Source organism: Uloborus diversus, chromosome 2 (genome assembly GCF_026930045.1).
Source record: "Uloborus diversus isolate 005 chromosome 2, Udiv.v.3.1, whole genome shotgun sequence".
Classification (NCBI taxonomy): Eukaryota; Metazoa; Arthropoda; class Arachnida; order Araneae; family Uloboridae; genus Uloborus; species Uloborus diversus.
In genome coordinates this window covers 221632312-221654877 of record NC_072732.1, presented here as the reverse complement: position 1 = coordinate 221654877, position 22566 = coordinate 221632312, and the positions used below count along the sequence as shown (strand labels likewise).

The following is a 22566-nucleotide window of genomic DNA, read 5'->3' as shown; positions in this document are numbered from 1 at the left end:
ACCGGCCGAGACTTGGCTGCCGGCTGGCTGGCAGCCTAGTCTCCACAGCTAGGATGCCGGCTGGTTCACGTGACCTGTTTGACGGGTTTTTCACACAAGCGTCTAGGGGCAGGACAAATCTCTATGTTAAAGACTTAGTCGTTTCTCCTCGTCGCCGGGTAGGGAAAACTGATTTCTGGCTCTTGGTAGAAAAGGGAAAAGAAGGGAAAAGCTTCATGATGTGCAGAACAAGTTCTGCCACTGCGTGATGGGAACGATACTGACTGGGGGGGCTGGTTTTGATGAGAGTGCGCGCTTTCGTTTCATTAAATGGGCAATTATGCGACATTGCGTTATGCGTTAATTATAAGACGTCTAACTGGCTTGATTGGTCGTTAGGCCTCTCATTTTTTGTTGGGTTTTTCTCTCTCATATTTTATCACTTTTTAAGTCTTCAAAAACAAAACGAACATATTAATATATAGTGGTGCCGCTACGGTGAAAGGGGGAGGGGGGAATCTAACTGCTTCATTTCAAAAAGGTTCCCCAAAAGTTGAAAATTACAAAAACTCTGTTAAACGCAGTTTACATAAACACGAGAGAGAGGGGGGGGGTGCGTTTGCGCTGGGAGACCACCCTCTGAAGGTGGGCTGGTACCAAATTGGATTTAAGAGTTTATGAAAAATATAGATTCTTTAGATCTAAAAAATGTCTCCAACATTTTAAATTATATTCAATTTCTCAAACACGGGAGGGGGGGGGATTTGTGCCAGCTGACACCCTGCTGGAGAGTGACACCCAAAATGTATTTTTGAGTTTCTGAAAAATATAAACGCTGAAATCCAACAATTCCATTTTCCTCCTCACTTTGCTGCCATCGGCCCTACACACGTCTAAGGCGAGTTAGATAAAAAGCTTACAAAACTTTTATTTGTTTTTTGTGCATTAGCCAAACTTAAAATTTCGTAAAACGCAAATGTAGTTGTTTCTGAAAATTTTATAAATTCCATGATCACATAGAACATTGAAACCTTTTTTTTTTCTGCGTTTGCAGGGGAGGGTTATTTCATAAATTACCGCCCCTGTGGTCACAAATGCTAGGTACGCCACTGGTGTACATATGTAAAATACGGGCGATGCCCATACCCCCCCCCCCATGGTATTATACCCACTTTCCTAAAAAGAAAATAATATCCCTTCAAATACTCGCTAAGCAAGTTGATGGCACAATCTGCACCATTGACCTCCCCTCTCTCCAATAGGCGGCTCGTATCAAGGAGGAGGGCATCTGTTCCCACACTTTTCAAAGTTAAAAATTAATGACTAATTGAAAATTAGATCTCATACAGGGTCGATTGAGTTTTTTTTTTTTCAATTGATAATTCAAAATAAGTGGACTTTTCTAAATGTCATTCATGTGAATTGAACTTTGATTTTTTGGAGGGTCTAGAGGTGCCTACCACAACGACCTCACCAGAAGAATGAGAGCGAGAGCTCCCCCCCCCCCAAAAAAAACTCCTAAAAGCACCCCCTAAAAATTTTAATGGTAGTCTGCTCCATGCCCCCCCCCCCCGGATGGGCACCCCTGAGAGTGTCTACGGTCGCCATGCGTCCCAATTTTTGAGGTCAATTAATCAGTAATGTTGAAATCTTGTTATGTCTCCAAATATTTTTTTTTAATGGGGGCGCTCCCCTATACTCCCACATTTTTTGTTCCCATATTGTGACCACCTCTAATAATATCCATGATGATATATTTTCAATCTTAGATAAAGATGCTTCACAAAATTATTTCCAGTGATTAGCATAAAACCCCAAAATACGCATACATTGTGTTGTAGTAACTAAAGGCCACCCGAGTTTTGTCGGATCACTTTTCATCAAACAAAATGAACCACGTGTCGACAATTTTTAGCATATTTATATTTTTGACATTGTTTATATTTTTTAATGGCAAAGATTTTAAAACAAAATGCGCAAGTTTTTTGCTGAGCAGGCCCGTTATAATGGAGGGTGGTGAGAGGAGGGGGGGGAGGGCAAGCGTTGGAACGTTGATGCAATCAGGATCGTCATTCCAGCTTCTTTCTTGGGGGGAGGGGGGGACAAAGGATGTGCACTCAATGCGACAATGCGAATTTTATCGGATAACAGCAGAAACCACTCCCACTTTTAGTACATCATTTTAACTTTTCAAAGCCACAGAGCGGAGGGACAATTGACCCCCCTAAATAACGGGCCTGGATACAATGATGAAAGTTACGGTTTTAAATAAATGTCTCACAAAGGTATTAGCCTTTTTTTTTTGCATGAAACCCACTGATAGATGTAAGTCAAAGTTAGGTTTTGAAGATTCACTCACCCTCTTCTTTCTCTCCCCCCCCCCCCCCCAAAAAAAAGTGCGGGTTTTTTTGGGGGGAGTGTTTGTGAAGTTTCAATCTTATTTGATGTGAAAATAATGTTTGTTGTCGCCTGGTTTTGTTTCGTAATATAGCAAAACTTACATTTCATTTAATCAGTGGCGCACACAAGGGAAGGGTCCAGGGGGTTCAAACCCCTCCCACGGCCCTTGAATTTTTTTAATAGACTATAATCCTATGTACGTAAAATAATTCCAAGCAAGGGAAACAATAATATTTCAGACATACATGGAAATTAGCAAAATTTATTCTCTCTTTCTTCCCCTACAAAATCGAACTGTATGTGAACATTTTTTTCTAGAATAATGATTTTGCTTCGCTGTTTTTATTTTTAACTATGAGAGAAGTAAATGCATATATGGACTTTATAAGCAATGCTTCAATCTGTAAATATTGTGACTTAAAACTATTTTTAACAACAGATAAATTTGCAAATATTTTATGGTACTTTTTATGACTTTAGCTTTGTGGATAACATTTATCTTATCAAACAATATGTTTTGAATTAAGATTACAAATATTTATGCTGGTAATGATAATTATTTGCTATGACATAGGTTCTTCAACAATCTGAATAAAATTATGTTAAATATTTCATAATTTAACTACAGTACACTCGTATGAATTCAGTCACGTATTACATATATGTGTTTCTTATAAATATATGTTTCATTTAAGAAACTAGAGTCAGTTCATTCATTTCTTTAAATAATACTTTAAAAAAACTTTTATTTTGAAATAAGTATTGAAAAATTTCCACTGCCTTTGTCTTGAATTAAAAATTATATGATAGTAAATGTTGCATTTCAATGTAAATTCTTTGGTCTCAGTTTAAAAAGTGGATTCATGTTTACTATTTAAGTCGGAAAAATTTCGTTTTTTTATCAATATGTTTTGAAAGCTGTGTATTAGTGTGTTGCCTCTAGTTGTTTAATGCTAAAAACAAAAGCTCTTCTATTAATAATAATTATTTTATTTACTCGACATTTAAGCACTGCAGCAAGTTGTTCTGAAATGACTATTACTTTTTATTTGAATATAGTTATCGGTTTATTAAGTTTGTTTTGATGAGAATAATTAAAAACTGATTTACTCAAATGTTTTTAAAAAAAAATGCTCAAAAGGCTGTATGTATGTGAATGTATGATTAAAAAGTTAGACATTGATTTCCTTTTATGATTCATTTAAAGAGTCATGAATGTTGGAGTTATTGATTATCTTTAAAAAAAGGATATAGGTAATGTATTGAAAATAATTGTAACTTATATGTGAAGTTGTGAGGAGCTGAAATAACTGATAGAAATGTGCAAAGGAATTCTTCATAAAACATTTGAAAATAAAGTTTCAATTTTCAAAAAAAAAAAAAAAAACAGTAACTTATTGTAATAATACTTATTAGCCATCCATAACTTTATTGAAGATCAACTACAATAAAAATTAAATCAAAAATGATCAGAGGTGCTTTGTAGTAAAAAAAAGATTAAAATGAAAAACAGTGAAATAAAGCACGCAATTTTCAAATCCTTCATGACAAACATCAATTCTTTGACAATTTGTGATTCATTAACGTTGTTTTTAATTTTAATCATATAAAAGAAATTGCTATGGAATAGTATGTCTTACTGCCGCCCCCCTTCCCCCCCACACACAAAAGTTGTAGTTAGATATAGTTAAAATGTGTGTTTTAACGTAATGTTATTTACTTGGTTGAAAAAAAAGAAAGAAACGATAAGGAAAACTAAGAAATGTTAGTTGACAAAAGTTTTTCCAACTTATTCAGGTCATTAATTGATTATATCTTTTAACTTGAATGAAAGGATATGATTAAAATTTGCATAGTTGCTGAGGTTGAATTTTCTTCAATTTAGTAATATCAATAGTTTATCCTTTCTAATGCAATACAATTTTTTAGAAGGACATTGTGGTGACCAAGAAAGATTGTTTTATGAAAAAAGAAATTTAAAATTGCCTTACTTTATGAACTGGAAAAAATCATATCAATACATCTCATATGACTTTTAAATTTAAATTTTTTTTTCAACCATTGCCAACAATATTTAATAAGAAATTAAAAAATTGCAAAAATAACTGTGACTTTATAGGTAGATACAAAAATAAAATGAGCTAAACCTTTAGAAAAACCTTTCTGCTAATATATCGACACCTCAGAGCAACAGTAAGATATCTTAGTGTTGTTTCTGGGATTAGATATCTTACTGTTGCTCTGAGGTGACAATATAATTGTTTATCATCAGTAACATGTTTACAGGTGTATCTTAATGTGCATTTAAAAATTTTCTTCATTTCGAATAAACAAATTAATAAAAATGTGCCAAAAAAAACAAAGGGTCTAGTGACATAGACTTCTCAACAAAAACTATTTTATGGATATTTTTGGCTCAAGGAAAAAAAAAAGCTTAGAAGAGTGCTCTTTCAGACCATACAGCTAATAACGGCCTCCCCCCCCCCCATTTTGACAAACATAAAATACTTAATCTTTATCAAACATGCGTGTTTTTTGACATAAAATATCTTATTATTTGATCTATTTTTGCAGAATACTTATTCAATATTAATAAGAAAGTTAAATTAGATTAAAACTTTACCAATATTTAAAATAGGGTGGAGGGGGGCGCAAGGACATGCACTCCAAAATATCGGTGACTGAAATTATTATTTTTTTTTTTATATGTAACAAAGTCTATGAATTGCTGCATAATAGCACATAAATTAATTTTCATTCATTTTAACAAACAAAATTAAAGACGTAAAATGTCTAAATTCATATAGGTTTCTAAAAAATATTCAATCATGTGGTTAAAGAATGTTATAACATCGTTTTCACCTCAAATTTACATTTAGTAACTTAAATTAACATTTATTGCTCGGTGTTTTTTTTTTTTTTTTTTTTTTTTTGATAAAAAAATACTTTAAACTAATTATACATACTGTTAAAACATTTTAAGATTTTTTTTTTTGGAAAGTACATAAAAAGCTAAAATCATCAGCCTTACTTGAATGTAAACAATCATTATATTATTTGCTACACGGAACTGACCTTAATTTTCAGCGAAATGAGATTTGTTGATATTTGAGTGAGTAATTGATTTATCTAGGAGAAAAACGACATTTCCGACAAAAAAAAAAAAAAAAAAAACTTTACAGCGAAAAATTTTGTTTTCTATTTTTTTCGTAATTTAGTTTGTGCAGGGGATGTAGATACGACCCCGATTTCTGGCATCTTCTAGCAAAATCCCAGCATTACCCAGTTTTCCAACGCGCGTAATTCAGTGGCTTTTTTGATAAAAAAATACTTTAAACTAATTATACATACTGTTAAAACATTTTAAGATTTTTTTTTTTTTTGGAAAGTACATAAAAAGCTAAAATCATCAGCCTTACTTGAATGTAAACAATCATTATATTATTTGCTACACGGAACTGACCTTAATTTTCAGCGAAATGAGATTTGTTGATATTTGAGTGAGTAATTGATTTATCTAGTGAAGTTCAAACCAGTTTATGAACGTTTCTGTTATTAAATTAGTGAAACAAACATTTAAGTTTGTTCTACAAGCGTGCACGAACAGTGAGGCAGTGAGTTGACTGTCGTACCATAAAGAAGGAAGGCTTCATTTCCAGTGTTGCGAGACACAAAACAATCCCTTTTCCCTTACGGAAGAGAATGACTACCGTAGATTTTCCCTACTTGCTGAAGTCGAGAAACGGCTAAGTTTCTAACATTAAGGATTTGTCCTGCCCCTAGACGCTTGTGTTTTTCACGTCACTGTACGGCAGCGGAAACCGAACAGATGTTTGTTTACAGATTGGAAGTCGTATTGTCGCTACGTATCAATTCGTATATATAATTCGATGTTACTTTTTTAATAAAAATATCGACAATTTCATGATAGTTTGAACCGATACAGGTTTGTACTCTGTGATTACCTACTGCTACCGTCAAATTTGTTCTTTTGTTTGTGAACGAACGAGTCTATAAACTTAAACTTCTGAATGAAGCCTATTTTTTTTCAATTCCTTTTATTAGTGCTGGAATGACACTTTGTGCGTAATGGATTACTGGGAGTATATATACCCCTAAAGAAAAAACATGACTGGTTAAAAGTATTATCGCATAGAGGATGTAACAATGCTTATTGAATTTTAGCCTATTAATCGATAGATTCTGTTTTATATTGTTGAAATAACTTTTGCTAAGCACTTGAAATTATGCTGAATAAATTATTTACACCTAACCAATAGTTTTGAACTCTAGTTGGTATATTACATCAAGCTGTTCTCTCACCATTTGATTCATAACTTTCAAGTATGGTAATGTTAATAACAACATATTGATACTCAGGGGCTGATACAGAAAACTATTTTGGGGGGGAGGGTTAGCTGAAGAATGACGACCCAGGTGAACGAACCTATGGTTTTAGGTACGAAAAATTTCAAAAACTGCTTGCGGGTAAATAAAAAGCATCAAATCAGCCTGGAATAAGACACCTAACTGGGGATAAACGTTGCAAATTGATTTCATGAGGAATGAGATGAAGTAGTTCAAATGTTTACTTTAAAAAATAATAAATGAAATGTTAAGATACTGTAATCATCTACATTTTCTGCATAAAGTTCTCGATTGTTTGGGGGGGGGGGTATGACCCTCCAGCCTCAATGACTCTCCCCTTGTATCTGCCACTGTTAATACTTTGTTTGAGAAAAAAAATAGAAGGGGACAGAGGAATCACTGAGTAAAACTCGAAATTGAACCAATATTTTAAAGCTAACAAGGGCCTGATTTCGGAAAAAAATGGACTTTTAGAAACTTGTAACAGTGTCCAGTTGTAAGCCCTACAATTTGCATTGGTCTTTTTATGACAAATTTCCAGTGCAAAAAATAATAATAATAAATGAAAAACATGTGTACTAAACTTGTTTGCAATATCTGATGATATACATTTCATTTTGCTACTGAGTGCACTACTCTTTAAAAAATGTTAAGTGTTCTGATTTTTTGTAATTTTGTGTCCTGATTTTTTTTTTTTTTTAAGCCATTACAAAGTCTCAGAGACATTTCAAGATTTCTCTCCTCAGTCATGGATTAAAGAACAGAAATTCACTACGTAATTGCCACAATAGTCCAGGCTTTCCCGAGTCTTGCTGTGCTATACTCTCCTGTTTGAACAGATATTTGACCATAAGTAAGCCTTACATTACCTATTTAGTGCCGATTTTTATGATATGGTTCTATAATAACCAAGGACGGATGCAAGGGAGGAACGATCGGCTCCTCCTTGAGCCGAGATGCAGGAACTGTCCCTCAACCTATTTTTGTTTCTCGAGTTCCAAAAATGTAATTTTAGATGATCTATGATGTTGTGAAAAAGTGGGCTCTCTATGGGAATTTTGGTACAGATGTGATATACCCCCCCCCCCCCATTTGGCGACATTCGATTTTTTTGCACAAAATTAAAATATTTTTCTCGCCAATGAGGCGATAATTTTTTATGCATGGCATCCCTGGCCAAACTAACCTGTGTTTAGCAACCCGAAGGCAATCTTACAGATCTGTTCAAACTTGTTTACTTGGGTTGTTTGGGTTTCACGCAGGAGAGATACGTGGTGTTGTTTCATGCAATATACCTTACAGGAATGATTATTTTGTGTTAGTTTAAATTCAGTAGTTGTGTTTTGAAGTAAAAACATTAGAAAATGCCAGTTTCTTCAAACTTGAAGGTTAATTAAAAGTTAACTCCAACGTGGTGTGTATCTGTAACGTGCCATTGTCATATGATGTATTGTTTTAGACTGAGTGTGAATATTTATACCATATAAAAAGGTAAGTTCTTTATTTTAGAATTCAAAAAAAACCTCTCACTTCCAAAATTCTTTGTTTTTACAAATCCTTGAGGGGTTCTTGTAGTTTTTAACTTTATTTTTACTGTATGTAAATTAATTTTACAGAAATAGTACGGTTATTTTGTTCTAAAAGTTAATTCTTATCGATGCCACGAATTATTTAGACATTCTATTAACGTGCCTCCTTTAGGTACTGAATTTTATGTTAACAATTGAAAGTTCTTTCGGTTGTACTCTTAAAAATGCTGAATTTTATTAATAAATCTGCACAATAATGGTGCATATTTCACGCTTAAAACTGTCATTATTGTACACTGAACGGAAGGAGCCACCCTTGGGTGTCATGAAAATATACATAACTGTGACCATACTCCGACTGTAATGTATATTAACAGTTGGAGGGATAACGGACCGAGCGGAGCTAGGTCCTGGCGAGCCAGAGGTCTCATAGTACTTTCGTAATGAGACCGAGGCAGGGCCGGCGAGCCGAGGTCTCATTACGAAAGTACTATGAGACCGAGGGCTCGTATCCCGGAGAAATGATGAAAAAAAAATTAATGCATTAATTTCGACTTGTAATTAATACAATAATTTATTTCATTGTATTTTAATATGTTTACAAAAAACCCCGGCCCTGTACATTTTTGAAGCATATATTCGTGATGTTTTTTGTTGTGCTTTTATGTTGTTTTTATATATATTGTGTTCTGAAGTGCTTTGATCATGTTTTTTTATCTGATTTTTTCCTGTTGGCGCTAAAAAAGCATCGCTAAGAACGATGTATGACATATGTCGTCATACATTGTTTTCTTGGCGACGCTTTCTTGGCGCCAACAGGAAAAAGTCGCCAAGGGTGGGGTATATCACATCAGTTCAGGAATTTTTTCAGAATTGTTGTCTTGAAAATGCAATCGTAAAATGTTGCTTAACACTTTAGTAATATTAATCGGAACACAGGTAGTTTTTCAAAGTTCCAAAAACTCTATTCTAGATGACATTATGGAGTTCAGGAGATCACCCCCAGAAAGTATAAATTGAAATTCAAAAAAGCCATTTTAGGACACCTTTGATGGCGTTTAGTTAAAGGAAAGGGTTCAGGACGTCCCAATCCACTCCCAACAAAAAGAAATAAAGCAAAAGAAACTTAATTTGTGACGATCATCAGTGATGTTAAAGGGCGGAGGTTTTGGAATTTATTGAAAGGTAATCATCTGGATCCATCCATGGCAATAACCTACAGTTACCATTGACTGATAACCCATGATCTTACTATCATGTTTACTGACTTAATCTTAATTTTTTTATGATACTAACCATTTGACAAACTATTTCAGTTAGCACATCTGGAAAATGTATGTGTATAAAGAAGTGGTCATTTTTTGGTGCTAGGGAGTGGTGTTATTCAAAGGGGTTATGAAAAACCAGGCTTGTTTTAAAAGAGGGTCACAAAAAAAACCTCATAAAGAAGGAGCATGAGAAATTATCCAATTTCCATTGCAGAAAAGGAATTAAAGCAATTATACATGTTATGCTGAATGTTTTTCGAATGAATTAGCAATAATTTTAGCATAAAGCGACAAGTTTTTTAAGCGGCCTTGCCAGTCAATTATAATTTCTGCTGAAAAATTTTTAATCCTCATTCTATGCATTCAAAATCTTGCAGGTGACTAAACCAGCAGTACCGGATCAGTAGCTGATAGGCTGCTTGCGGCCTATCAAGCTCTTTTGTTAAGTTAACCATAAAGACTAGTAATGGGTATAATCGGCGCAATAAGCATCAAGCGCGTCCGTAGCATGATACGACTATCGACCGCCGCACCCAGTCCTGCGGGGGGCCCGCTACGCGGACCCCCCCGGGTGGTGGAACCTAAAGCCTATGGCTAAGAGGTGGGGTGCATGCGGAGAAAAGTAATGGGTATAATCAAGATCTCGGGAATCAAGTACTTCTGATAATCGAGGCTTTTTGAAAACGAGAACTCGAGTGATTCATGACAGAACTTTTGAAATCGGGAACTCGAGTGATTGACTGCTGGGGTATTTTGAATTCATATCTCACAATGTTTCAAATTGAGATCTTGAAATGTTTAAACTGCGTTTTTGAGTAATTAAAACTCAAGTTTTTCAAAATTGAGTTGACTTCGATAGGGGTGCCCACTAAAAAGAGGAGGGGGGGGGGGGTCTATAGCACAAACAGCACCACTAAAATTTAAAGGGGCAGTTTTTTGAGAGGGTTGTTTTGTGTTATTTTTGAGTGCGAGATCAGTCTCTTTCTAAATGAATAATCTGTAACATTTGAGAGGGTTTGCGATTACCTTGGGGGAGAGGGATGAATTGAATTCTTAAGTTGTTTCTGCAGGAGAGAGGGATGCCATCAACCTGTTATTTAGGGACTGTGGTGGCCTGATTGGTGAAACTTCTGACTTGTGACCAGAGCCAGCCAGCCCCCCCCCCCCCCCCCCCCCGCGCTCATTTTTGAAACCAAAACTGGAAATTCACTGAGCGGTCAAGTCTGGAAACTTGCTACTTGGACGGAGTTTACATTAGATGCGGAATTTAGTAATTATTCAGTTACAAGTTTTGCAAATTCAGCCTGCTGGTGTATATTAGTAATTTCGGTTTAAACACTGGCATTTTTAGTACCAAAGCTGACAACCATGGCTTAATTGTTTTCTTAACAGATCTTTATCATATAAGAGGGATGAGAGATTTAATCTCAATGGGTCCTTGCTCCAAATTAGTAAGCATTTCAGAAGTAAGGAATTAAGAAGTATTAGTTCTACAATTACATTCGTTCAAATTATTTCGATGAATATCAATGTGTGGTTATTATTTCTAATACTCACTATGCTAAATTTGTATGCTGTATCAAAGGTCAAATATGTATTTCGTTGAGTTATTTATAGTGCAAGGATAAAGGTTATGAAGATTTCAAGAATAAAATTATTTAGTAAGCACTAGAAAAATAAATTTTTTAAGTGTAATCAATGCTGTAGTTGAGAGAAACATGTTTGAGGGGGGACCTCCTTTTCATATGTACTCTGCACAATTTAAAGCCAAAGAAAAAAATTTTCTCTGAAATATTACCACACAGTAGCTTGTACAATTTATTTGTATATTTATGACGCAATGGGACTTGATGGCTATTGAAAATAACTTTTATGTCAGTTTCAGTTTTTTTTTTTGGGGGGGGGGAGAGGTGTATTGATGTAAGCAATTAAGGTTAGTAAAACCAACCCCCTCCCCTCCGAATCCTTCAATTCATTTTAATTTTTTACTGGAATTGTTTGCTATATATGTTGTTATGCCCTTTTCTTTAATTTCCATTTTTTACTCAGTAAAATTTTAATACTGGTCGAAATTTTAGATTTCATTAGTCACTATGATTCTAATTGGAGCTCATTCAGTTGCAGATGATTGACAAAGTACTATACCCATTGTAGAGACTGCAAGTTTTTTTTTTTTTTCCTTGACTTGTCTCATTGCAAAAAGAAGTTGTTCTAAGCCATTTCATGAAAGTAAAAAGAATCATGTAACGTTACCACAACATAAAAATAAAGCTTATTTTCATCTAGTATTGATGCTGTGCATACATTGTGTCGTTAGCACTATAACTAAACAAACTAGTCAAATCTTATTCAGAAATAAAACACTCCTGATTGTAGTGTCTGGTTCTTACTATATCACATGTGATACATCCCCCCTAAGCCCACCCTCAAATAGAAAAAAAAAACATTACTCTTTTCTATTTTGTACTAATCAAAACAATTATTCAAGTTCATTGTACAAAATATTAAGCTTTCATTCTTTGCTTGGGTCTGAAGGAGATAATTTAAACAATGTGCTACCACGAAACAATTTAAGAATAAATTCTGTCAGTGTAAGTGTATGCCAGATTTATTTCCTTACTAACATGTTTATATCTATAATTTTATTTAAATTAAATATTCACTCTTTACTTTAATTGTAGAAAAATAAAACTGGTTCTTGTAATTTCCTGCGACAGTCAGATATCTCTACTAGAGGAATCTACTGCTGTGAATACTTCTAAAGAGGTCTCACACTCAAGAAAGGTGTAAGTGTAGTTTTTATTGCCTTAACATTGAAAACAGCTTTTTTTTTTCTAATTCAATTCTGGTCCAATTGACCTTTTTGCTAAGTCCTGACTTTTGAGCTGAAAGTTAAAATCTACTACTTACTTTAATAACATTGTCACCAAGGTTGGCGAGGTTTTTGACACTACGGTAAATACCATGGTTTTTACCATTCTGTCCAAAACTGCATTTTTAGTGAAACTGTATTTTGTGAGAAAGTATCAAAAACAAGGCATTTGAGGTGCCCCTAGAAATTGTCCAATTGAAGGGAAATTTTGCACAGGCTGTTCTTTTGTCCATTGGAACAAAATAAGAGGGTGGGTATCAATGCAATTTTAACTTCTGAAAAATGTCCTATAGCTAAGGGCCACTCGAGTGCATATATTTAATGATCAATGTCTTGTTCGTTAATGTATGATTGAAAAAAGAATTTTCATTAAAACTTCATATAAAACTTAAGTGCAAAAACTATTTTAAAAAATCAGATTTTTCTTCACACTTTACTTCACACATTTAGTAACATTCTTTCGAGTTTTAATGGAACTGAAATTAGTTATCTTGATACTGTTGTGAATTTCCTTTCATTACTCTACTAACTGTTACATAAGAAAGTTTTTACGTAAAGCGTTATTTGCAAATTTTTTTTAAGTGAAATATTTCGTAAGGGAACATTTTGAAGAAAAATATTATCAAATACTCATTAATTAAAACTAATTAATATTTATATTTATGCATCACGAATATTGCAGTAAATACAAATTGATTAGATTACACTTTAGTTTTAGCATACTTTTGTGCAGTAAGACACTTTCGGACAGTTTTAAACAGTTTTGGACAGTAAAAACCACTTGTCCTGTCCTAAACCAGTTTTGGACAGTCCAAAACCCAACCCTGATTGCAACACATATATACAGTCGGATCCCGCAACAACGCCATCCGACTTTCGCAAAATGACTATAAGGCGAGTTTTTTCCAAAGTAATGAATTTTTTTATTGCTGATGCAAATTGCTTGCCTGCAACATGAAATTTTTTTGAAAGGAACTGCGTAGGCTTCGTTGACACTAAATATTGGTTTTGTGAATGGACTTTCATCCCTTTAACATCACTGAAATCAGAAGTTCACACACTGCATTAGTCTAAACCTAAGCAATGCTTTGCTTTAGTTTATACAAATAACCTGGGCCGGATTTAGACTTAGCGGGGCCCTGAGCTGTTTCAGGTATGGGGCCACCTGTTGTAGTTTGGACAATGTTTCTCTCAGTGGTGTAAGATACAATTTTTTAATTTTTTTCTCCTTTACTATGTTTGTCTCTTTCATCTGCTACATACAGCAATACTTTTGCTTTTTTGATTGCTTTTCCCTGGTGTCCTTTTGGGATTGGCCTTAAGAGGGGGAATGATTTCAAGAGCTGGAGACCCAGGACTCCTCTTTAAGTTGAGTATAGAATATCCCCAATTGTAGGGGGTGCGGGTGTTTCTCCCCTGGAGGAAAGTTTGAAAAATAGATATTAAGTTCTGCATTTTGAAGCCTTATAAGATGTAGTTGGAACTACAAAAATATCAGGACAGAAATAGGCAAACAAAACTTTTTTTAAATTATATACTTTAATTAAGATAATACGCAAATTAAGATAATGTACAGTAGAAATTGTTTTTGATTTGACGAATCAATGACAGAAGTTGACAGAGAAAAAGAGTGTGGGAAGAGAAAAGACAATACATTGGCTTTCGATACAGTTAGTTTTTAATTATCATTCCAACCCACCAACAAATACGAGTTAAATATAAAATGATCAATTGTAAAAAATGCTTTAAAACATATGGTGTACAGATTTAGAAAATAGGTAACAAGACAGTAACATACTGCCTATTTGAACAATTCCTAATGTATGCACTTCATAAGAAATAAAATTGGAGCCCAACTTTGCTTCGGATTTTCAAAGACATACTAATTATTTTCAAGTACTCTTAAACAATTAAAATTCTTTAACTCACTTCATTTGTACTTTTCTGTCTGATATTTTAGCACTTGATCCTAAATTTTTAAACTCCTGTTCTAACTTTGTAAGAAACAGCTATTTTAAATGTAAAAGAAAAAAAAAACTATTCGCAACTCCAACGAACTATAGGGGGCACTGCAGTCACTGTCTAATGGCGGAATTAAAAACTAAAACAAACGCATGTGGTAACGAAGAAAATGCTAAAAGTGTTGTGATTTTTGTTGTTATGTATGATTTTTTCGCTTTATTCATTTAAAAAGATTTTTCAAAGTCTTTTGGTTATTCTGACCCATATAGAAAGAGATTAGAAACCAAAAAGTATTACGAAAATAAACAATTAATGCAGAACACACAGTAAATTGTTCTGAAGCAGCCATTTTCACGATGTTGAATTCGGAATTCATAAATTTTTGGTTCGCTTCGAACGGCATTTTCATTTTGTACCGTTTTTTCTATACATTAGTACATATTAAGTTCAGTTTCGTGACATTTCCGGCATTTGTTGACATTTTTGTCACATAGTGCACATACGTGGCAGACTGTCAAGAGTAACGTTTAACACTAGATAATTTATTTCTATGACTATATGATTGGATATCTAAAGAAATCATGCATTTAATTCATTCGTCATGGAAATGATTTACCTGATATGCGAAATCTTGTCAAGATACATTATTCTTTCACACAATTTTAAAACCATAACCTTATAAACAGATTTTTGGCGAACTTTTATTTTTTATTGTTCAAATTCTTAACGTTCTTTCTGGATTTTTCAATCTGTTTGCGATAAATATTTTCAAGAAAATTTATTTGCATACTTTCTATTTCAGTAGGATACTGTAGTAACAAAGGTTATTTAAATCATTTATGTGGAATTAGGTTAAGGAAAAGTGTCCAGTCAATGTTGTTAAAATCGTTTTTTTTTCTTCATCGAATTGAAAAACTGATATTTATTCAAATTCACTCAGAACAAAATAAATAAAATGTGTACTCACAGTTTATATATGGTGGTAGTTTTCTTTTCAGTTGATTGACCATTATTTCTTTTTACTTATCGAATTCTGTAATCTTACTATCATTTTATTCCACTCATGATAAAAATTAAAAATGGTTTAACTAAAAACGCGAAATCTCGCCAAGGCTACTTTGCTCGCACAATTCCAAAACTATAACCCTAAACAAATTTGGCGAAACCTTTCAGCTGAGAATAAAAGGAATAAAGTAAATTCTTTCTCGGTTAAACATTTTTCATTTTGTTCTACGATAATAAATTCAAGAAAATATTTTGCATACTGTCCATTCCAACTAAATGCTGCTGTAAAATATGATTAGTTAAATTAATTTAAGATTAAAAAAAACTCATATTCTTACAAATTCGTACAAAACAATAAAAAAATTTACCTGGTATAACGTTATCCAATTTTGTTAATCCAGAGTTTTCTTGTTTACGCTTCCACCATTTAATACTTTTTTGAAAGAAATAAGGAAAACTAACATTATTTTGAGAAGCTCGAGAATACTACTCAGGGACAAATTAATTTCTGTTGTTGAAGGCGTTCTTAGACATGTTGAATGCGTTACTCAGAACAAACTGACCGCGTTTACGTCAACAGATCAGGGGCGGATCTAGAGGGGGGCCATGGGGGCCATGGCCCCTCCCAAAGCCTTGTGATTGTAGGAATTTTTTTTAAGAAAAAAAATATTATGAGAAGATAACAAAATTTAACACGTGTGTTTTGCTGAAAAAGAAGTATAGGCCTTAATTGAGAGATAAATTAGATCCCTATCCTCAAAACAAAACTTTTATTTCCAAAATTTTTCTCCATCTTGTAGGTACATCATTTCTTCATTCCAACTACAGACACTTGGACGATCTCTAAATGGTGCGGTCCTCAGAGTATACCTATTGTTCACGAGACGAAAGAAAGCCTAAATTTTCGTTTTTATGGCTTGAATTTCGAAACTAGGGAGAGAACCCCCTTTTCCCATGCCCTTTCACAAATGCCTTATGTAGCAAAAAATTGCATTTTAAGTCTTATTTGGAAAAAATGTCAACAGGAACTAGCTTATCCAGCCCTTATCACTTAACTTGCTTAAAAGCAACTTAAATGAAATTTTTTAGGACTTCAATTGCAAACGATTTTTGATAAGACCCCCCTCTCTCTTTAGTTTATATCGTGATGATAGCTTTAAAAGGAGGTTTTTGGAGGTGCTCACGAATCTTCCATTCCTTTCTAAAGTATGTATAAATATAGTTAAAAATCGAATTTTTAGAGCCTCAAAGGCAAAATATTTCTAGGAAGGAGGGATTCTAAGCACCTTCACTTTTCCTTTAATGTAAGCAAACATTACCTAAAGGTGTATTTTTAGGCTGGACAGCTGAAGAGCTAGTGAAAAAAGCACCCCTCCTCTTCTAACTTCTCAATGTATAATGACAGAATATTTTGGTTTCTAAGCTTTATTTTGAAAAAGTATTTTGAGGCCAGCGCCCGAAACCTGACCTTTCTCCGTACATCATCAAAACTAGACAAAATGCTCTTTTAGTTCTCTAATTTTCAAAAATTACTCGGAAATTTAAATTTTTGAAACATTTTCGAGAGAGATTCCTAAATTCACCCCCTCACCTAAGGTCTCGGTATCCCGAAAATTGAGTTTTTAAAACTTCATTTTAATAAAATTTCTGGGGAGTTCGGAGTTTGTTCAAAAATTTCGGATGGCCCCTCCCAAAACAATCGGCTGGATCCGCCACTGCAACAGATACAAGTGGAGCGCAACGTGGCAATGTTTTAGTTGCATTCGCAGTTTTATAAATCACCGCAAGGTAGCGTATTCGAGCGCTGGAGTTCCGAATAGATTTCTCATTACAACAACTTCTCTTCAGTTGCAAGTGGGACAGAAAACAAAGAGGAATAGAAGTATAGTGTAATTTTATTTTTGGGCTAAACAGATTGACAATATGCAGAAGTAAGATAAAAGCAAGCAACACCAAAAGAATTTCCAAAATTCTGCATTCAGAGTTATATAAATAGCAAGATATGAAACATGTGAGTCACAAAAATATTTAATATATTTAAGAAACATAAGAACCATGGTTTTTACATTTTTTGTGCAGGATAAAGCAACCCATTTGTTGTTTGTAGCTACACTTTTCCAACTTTTCAAAGTTTTCAAGTACTAGAAAATAATTTATTTTTCAAGTACTTTATTTTTGAAACGAATCATACAAATTTCCGGCAGTTGGGGGCCCTAAGCTATAGCTTGCTTAGCTTGTAAGTAAATCCAGGCCTGCAAATAACCGCTCCGATTCTTAATGGGTTTTTTTTCATTCTACATATGAACGTTGATAAGATAGAATGGCTCCCAAACGCGCTTTTTCATCTAAAGTTGGCGAAAATGGAAAGAAAATGAGAAAGCTTCTGACCATTTAAGAAAATGTCAAGATTCTCAATATGCTTGAACAATTAATAAGTGGATTCAAAGTAGTACAGCAATCAGGTATGAGTGTATCTTTGATATGTGCAATTAAAATTCAAGAAAAGGAAATCCGTAAAAGTTCAGAACTTAGTTTTGATCCTGAAACTCGCAGAGTAATGTCTGAGCAAAATACAATCATAAGAATAGAAACTGCTCTTTCATTGTGGCTTAAAGAGGCCAGAAAGAGGGGTGCTCCCACACTTTCATAAACCATCATCTTCATCCTTTTAAAAATTATAATTACGTTTACGATATCTACTGTTCAGTGCTAATATAATGCAGTATGGTAAGACAAAACAACATTAGAAGAAGCACCAGTTTGCAAATTGCAGCAGACACGTTTTTCGGCGTTACAGGAAATGCCTTTTTCAATGCAAAAAATAATGAGCTTATGGATGAAAAGACTTCCGACAAAAGATGGTTTACAAAGATGCAGTATGGTTTGTACGGTACTTAATGTAAGTACTGTACTGTTTTAATTCATGTCTCTTATTGTTCATTGATTTTGTGCTTTGTAGTAGTAATTTATGTTAAATTGTAACACTTTAATGCTTAGTTATTTAACGCTAAAATGCGGAAAAAAATAATTTCTTTATAACAGATACGGTAATATATAGTTAAGAAATGTTTTTAGACAATTTAAGGGGCGATAACACTTGTCTGAAGTAATTAGGTATGCTGACAAAAAATTTCTAAACATGCGTTGTTCCACAATGCGAAATTTCGACTTGTGCGAGGGGTCTTGGAACGCATCCCTCGCATAAATCGGGATCCGACTGTATTTTTATTATAACTTGATGCCTTTTTAAAAAGAATTTATTTTCCTTTTAATTAGTTTATAGTTCTGCAAGAGATTTTGAATCTTTTGGCCAAGCTTAAAAAGACGGCAAAAAGCTGAAAAGAGAAGCGAAGTTGCTACAGGAAAAGGTGGAGATGAATGTGATGTCCAAGAAAGCTCCCAAGTTGCAGCTGCAATTGGCGATATTAATGCTGCAGAACATGAATTTGTTTTGTGTCTGTCAAGCATTAATGGTTTGATGCAGTTAAAAGTGATGCATTCGTAAGTATAGCAAAATTCCTGAAATTGGTACCTTATAATTTTGTAACTTACCTTTTCTGAAAGTTGTGTACTAGTAAGTAGCTAAAAATTCCCCAAACTTTTTACTGACGAGAGTTTATTCTAGGAATGCACCAATTCGTTGGTAATTAGTCATACTTCCGATTTTAATGGGCAGGAAAATTATTTTTTGAATAAAATTATATATTAAGTATGCCTAGAACAAGAAACTATGGGTGAATTTATTATACATAAGTAAATATTTTTTTTTATTGTTTAAGAACCATAGTAGGTGGTTATATGCAGCCTGACTCAGTTCCCCTCGCTTCCTCTCAAACTTTTGACAGAATACTCCTATTCAAGCAACAAAAAAAAGTTTTTCAGTTATTGTACTCTCTTTTTATATACATAACTACAACGTTTTACAATTTGCTTTAAAAATTACACCCTTTAATTGAGCAAAAATGTTATTGTGTAATATGTTTTTGTTTTTAATGCAGGTATTTTTTTTTTCAACTGAGAGAGCAGTAAAAGCCATTATGATTATAATTAATCAGCTAATGGTTAATTGGCCAATTTGCTTATCAGTGCATCCCTAGTTTATACACTGTAATGAACTATTTGATGGCCAAAATAGCAATAAAACTTGCTTGAGCATGTTTTCAAAGTCACAAGGAATCTCTTTTTCAATAGAAACACATGTGAGCTTATGAATGAAGAGAAATTCCGCAAAAATAGATTGCATATTTACGAAAGTCTCTGAACTGAAAGTTCTAGTGAAACATATCTTCATTAATTGTGACCCACCATGTTATCCTAATTGAAAATTAATAATATATGCCTATTTACTGATTGAGGAAATTAGGATCATTCAAAAAAAGATTTAGAACTTTTTTTGAAAAATGTGAAAGCCCATACAAATTTTTGAAAAAAAAAAAAGTATGTATTATGAAGTAGATTTATTGCATACCAAAATATATATAATGACCTGTTGACAAAATGTATAATATACTCTTACTCACCAATAAAAGGTTTATAAAAAACTTTGACTTTTGTCGGAGTCATATTTTTTATTTAAGTTTTAAAAGGGGCTCTCATTGGCTGTAAGTCTTTAAAAGAACTTCAGTTGCAAAAGTTTTCAAAATCTATTCAGTCAGTCAGGGCCGGATTTGGAAATGTGCAGGCCCTGGGGTAATGAAGGAGTGGAAGCCCCTAATCAGGGTTCCAAAAGATCATCATATTTTCGAAAATATTAGATACTTTGATATATATATCCGAATATTTTGATATATATGTATATATCCGATATTTTCAACCCTTGAAAGTTAGGATATTTTGTAAAAATCTTATTGTGGGGGCCCTTTTCTTGTGGAGGTCCCGGGGCAGTAGCCCCGCCTGCCCTCCCTTAAATCTGGCCCTGCAGGCAGTATCCTTTACCTAGGAAAATAATCCATCTACTAGACCATCACTCACATAATTGGTTCCTTCATTTAACCAGTTACTATTTTCCTTGTTTGGCAACTGTTTTGCAGACTTTTTTATTTAAAATTCTACTTAGACCACTATTTTTAGACCATAACTTAGTGGCAGCCCTGTTATGTTTATCACGGCAGCATCAAAAACTTGGCAATCTGATATTTATCAATGGAACAATGATATGATGAAAAAGGATGGCTTATAAAAATTGCTTTTGGTTGAGACATTTTTTTTTTTTTCAATTCTGGTTCATATTTGATCTACCATCGTAAAAATGTTATTGAAGAAGGGCTTGATTTGGAAAACGTTCAGTTAGGCCTTAATCATCGATGAAACAATTTTATGATCTTAAATCATCTCTTAAGAATTTCTCAGCCAGGGATTTTACCTGTGTGGGAAGGCCGAAGGACCTAAGTTTTGTCATGTTTTTGACTACTATATTAGAATTGGTAATATCTGTTATAACGAAGGGCTCTGGGGACTCAAAACTCTCTTTGCTGCCCCACTACTTAAGTCATATTAATAAATTTTGTTATACATAATTTGTATCTTTTGTTATGTGTAATATATAATTCTTACTATGCATTTATTTAGCCTATTTCACTGTGTAAATTAATGTGTAATTATATCTTAAGTGACTAATTGTTTTTTTTTTCTTTAGTTAGTGTAAAAATTAAGTACTAACAAGCAGAGACTAATTCCATTAGCCATCAAGTCAGTAAAGTGCTAGCTGGTGCTGCTGATTGGAACTTGCATCCTTCTAGAAAAATCGAAAAAGGATACTAGACTTGCAAATCCGAATAAGAAGAAGAAAATGTATAGATGCAAAAAAAAAAAATGTATAAAACTTTTTTATTCATAATAAATTTGTAAATATATAAATTGCTCCAAAATATTCTTTTTGAAGAAAAAAAAAGAAAACAAAGAAACAAACTTCCTAAAATAATAGTGGCTGCTTACCGTTGGAAGCTCCCTATTAGCCATTAGAAAAGTTTTTATAATCTTGTAGCGCATGAATGCAACATGTTTCCTATTTTTTGTTTTAATGGCTTTACTTTTATCATTTAGAGAAAACATTCTTACAGAATTAAACTATCAATGAGTAGAATAGGATGTTCGCATCTGATACTTAATCTTAATACATTCAGGGCCTGGTTTAAGCGTAAGCATGAGAAGCACAGGCTTTAAGGACCCCAAAAATTACAAAAAAATATATAAAAATTTCATAATGGGTGTTTAAATTTGTATTGCACTATAAAATTTTTCTAAACATTTTTATTCAAGTATAAGTTTATTGCTGGCTCTGTTTTAACGAGGTTTACGAGTTCAGTGGAAACCTAACTCTCTCCCCATGGATTGATTAAACTATTTGGAGTGATGTCTACTCACTATCTGGAGTGATGTATGAGATCACTCAGATGTAACTCTGTGTTGGTATGGATCGAACTATTGCTGCTTAAGGCATTTATTTTGTTTCTGTTGATTTACAATGTTTCAAAATGTTTGAATCTTTTGTTTTTTTTTTTTTTTTTTAAATGTAAGTTTCAAGTTACAAATACAGAGCTGTTGATATTTATCCGGATTATACAGGCTGATAAATTGACTAGCACCTAATTTGCTGGGCCCAGAGCCTGTTCTGAGTTTTCACTTTTGTATCCGTAATGTAAAAACAATTTCTTATTACTATCTAGTGTTTCATTTAGTTAGAAGCAATACTTAACATGCAACTAACAAAATACATGCTGAGCTTGGAAACCAGTTTGGGGGAAGGAAAAGACTTAGTTTAAGATATTCAGTGACATTATCAAAACAGATATACCCCGAAATTTTTTGAAATTGCAGTTGCAAAAACCCAGTTTTGGGTAATGTTTGAGGGAAGAAAGATTGGGGCCAATCCCTGGGAATTTTTTGAAATTGAAATCTTCAAAACACAATTGTGATAATATCTTGGGTAACGTTTAGGGGACCGGCAATCTTTACCCATTGAAGCTCTAAAAACGTAATTTTGGTTGACTTTCAATGATGTTATGTGGAAGAATTTTCGGAAGCTCCTCTCCTGAAAATTTTCAAAATTTAAGCCCTAAAAACTAAATTTCAAACAATCGTTAATGGTAGAGAAGGGGGGGGGGGGCGAAGAAACATTCCGCCGAAAATTTTTTGAAGTTAGCTTTTGAAAAGGCAGGTTTTAGAGGATTTTCGGTACTGTTTG

At 33.6% G+C, this 22566-nt stretch overlaps 1 long non-coding RNA gene across 2 annotated transcripts; it reads left to right on the top strand.

The window, feature by feature from the left end:
- The first annotated feature begins 7468 nt into the window (after window positions 1–7468).
- Window positions 7469–21177, top strand: LOC129217721 (uncharacterized). Of its 2 annotated transcripts, XR_008580249.1 has the most exons (4): window positions 7469–7600; window positions 12226–12330; window positions 18660–18884; window positions 21019–21177. It is a non-coding gene; the product is annotated as an uncharacterized LOC129217721 (long non-coding RNA). The 2 variants fall into 2 exon arrangements; XR_008580250.1 differs by lacking the exons at window positions 7469–7600; window positions 12226–12330 and adding an exon at window positions 12606–12666.
- The last annotated feature ends 1389 nt before the right edge of the window (window positions 21178–22566 follow it).